At 40.5% G+C, this 2,687-nt stretch overlaps 1 pseudogene; it reads left to right on the top strand.

Annotated features, from left to right (window-relative positions):
* Window positions 1-1,079: 1,079 nt before the first annotated feature.
* Window positions 1,080-1,854, top strand: LOC111157739 (annotated as a pseudogene).
* The last annotated feature ends 833 nt before the right edge of the window (window positions 1,855-2,687 follow it).

Here is a 2,687-nt window from a genome sequence, read left to right as displayed (position 1 = left end):
AGTACTCTGTATCAATCTTTATTCTTACATACAAAAGTTTGATTTTTGCACAGCATGTTATAAGCTATATGGTTTACAAAAGTATTTGTTTCATTTACTCAATATCACAGATGAATACAGTAAGGCTTAAAGAAACAGTAACTTTTAACCAGATGATGCTATTAGATGTTAGAGCTGAGACTCAAACTAAGATTACTACTTTAAGACTAGTTCTTTTTCCACTTCAACAGCAACTGACATACAACTGTAGAGACCACTGTCTAAGTACTAGAGCCAAGAAATATTGAAATATATTTTAGGTGAACTCCCTACTAGAAAATTTTCTTATGACCCAGAACCACACAAAACTCAACTTGTAACATTCAATTCAAAACACCAAGTGTAGTGCATTGGGAGCATACCGGACTAGTTGAAATATCTGGTCTAGTACCAACCCAACATCATTTTGCTATGAGACCTTAGGCAATGCATTCTGCCCATGTGTAAAATAAAGGCTTTAAAGTCCACTATGACACCACCCTCCCTTACTGTGAGTCTATGACCTTACTATTCTGAAGAGGAATCACTTGTCCATGGACCTCCTAGTCTTTAACCATAAAAGGTTTTCCAGGCTTAACCACTGGGGCTCTTCTCCCTTTTGATTCCAGGACATACCTGACTTACACATGCATGGTATTTTTATTAAAAGAGTGATGAAGTAGGGTGAAGGTATAGAGATCATGACAAGACAGTGCTACTAGTTAGAAAAGAAGGGCAAGTGAAGAAATTGTATTTGAGAAGATACTTCCTTATCCTGAGTTTCCTGTTTTGGTCCATAGGTGAGGAGGTATATTGTCTGTGAGTAGAAAACTCCTGTTCACTGAGAAAGACTCAGATCAATGTCTTCCCAGTGGAAAAATCATTCATTTCTTTAAAGGGACTGAATCTCTAAGCAACCTTGAAAAATGTCAGTATTATTACTGAGTTTGTCCTTCTGGGATTGTCTAGTAACCCCTAGATCCAGACCATGCTCTTTGTGCTGTTCCTGGGTATTTACTTTCTTGACTTTGCTGGGGAATCTGGTGATGATCCTGGTGATCATGGTTGATTCTTGCCTCCACACACTCATGTACTTCTTCCTCAGACACCTATCCTTCCTGGATCTCAGTTTCTCCTCAGTCACTGGGCCAAAATGCTGCAGAACTTCCTATCTCAGAAGAAAAGAATCTTGGAAAAGAAAAGAATTTCCTTTTCACTCTCTCTGGGAGAACAGAATTTCATCTGCTTTCTGCCATGGCCTATGGCCACTATGCTGCCATCTGCCACCCTCTGGTCTACACCATGGTCATAAACAGACCTCTCTGTATTGTGATTGTGAGCATAGCTTGGACAATGGGATTTCTGATTTCCTTGATGAATAGTCTCTTCATCCATAAGTTATGTTTCTGTGAGTCCAACATCATCCCCCATTTCAGCTGTGAGCTACCTCCACTCTTTCCTCTGTCTTGTACTGATCCCATTGTCAATCAGATTCTTCTAGTAGTGTCATGTGCATTTCTAGGACTGCTGACATTTCCTCTGATCCTCTTCTCTTACTCCAGAATCATTTCTGCCATTCTGAATGGCTCCTGTAATGGCCAAGCCAAAGCCTTCTCTACCCGCTCCTCCCATCTCACTGTGTTGCTCTTGTTCTATGGGACAGCTCTATTCAGGTACATCAGTCCCACCTCAGGCTCAGTATTGGACTGAGTGATCGTCATTCAGTACAGTGTGATCACATCCTTGCTGAACCCCCTCATCTACAGCCTCAAGAACCAGGAGATGAAGGCAGCTCTGCAGAGGATGCTGAAGCAACAAAAGAGTGCCTTAGGGTAGAAAAAAAGCTGTGTGATTCTGCTCAGGAAATGGAAGAAAATTATCTCTAAAGAATATAGATTTTGATAGGCCTAGAGCACTTGGAGAAATTGCATTTCAGTTAAATTCAAGTATTTGTCTGGACTTCAAAGCGAATAAAGGATCACAAAAATGGAAGCTGGGGGAAAAGAGTTTGATGTATAGGCTCCTACTTATCAGCTCTTTGCAAAATATTCTGAGAGAGGGATCTTGGTTTCATCTGAGAAGATAGCAAGTGAAGTGTATTTGGAGCAGAGCAGGTGTCTGGCCAAACTGATTATTTCTGGGTGTGTCTTTGAGGGTATTTCCAGAAGAATTTGAATCAATGGTGTGAGTAAAGAAGAGCGCCCTCACCAATGTGGGTGGTTATCATCCAATCTGTTGAGGGCCCAAATATAACAAAACTGCATTGGCAGGGTGATTTGCATTCTCTGCTTGACATCCATCTCCTGCCCTCAGACATTGGTGCTCCTGTTCTTGGGCCTTCAGACTCAGATTGGAACTTACACCATTGGCTCCTCTGGTTCTTATAGACTTTTAGGTTTGGACTAGAATTACACCACTGGCTTTTCTTGGTGCCCAGCTTGCAGATAGTAGAGCATGAGACTTCTCAGCCTCCCTAATCATGCCAGACAATCTGTCATAATAAATCTCTTATTCTATTCTATTCTGTTCTGTTCTGTTCTATTCTATTCTATTCACTCTGTTTTATGGAAAAGTGTGACCAATACAGCACAGAAAATTAAAAAATAAAAATTAATAGACTGTAAGACTGAAAGTCAGTATATTGTGCCTATTTTATTTTCCCTAAACTC

The sequence above is a fragment of the Enhydra lutris genome, unplaced genomic scaffold (assembly GCF_002288905.1).
Source record: "Enhydra lutris kenyoni isolate GAN:26980312 unplaced genomic scaffold, ASM228890v2 scaffoldscaffold56, whole genome shotgun sequence".
In the NCBI taxonomy this organism is placed as follows: Eukaryota; Metazoa; Chordata; class Mammalia; order Carnivora; family Mustelidae; genus Enhydra; species Enhydra lutris.
The sequence above is the reverse complement of the archived record's forward strand: the minus strand, read 5'-3'. Positions and strand labels throughout refer to the sequence as shown.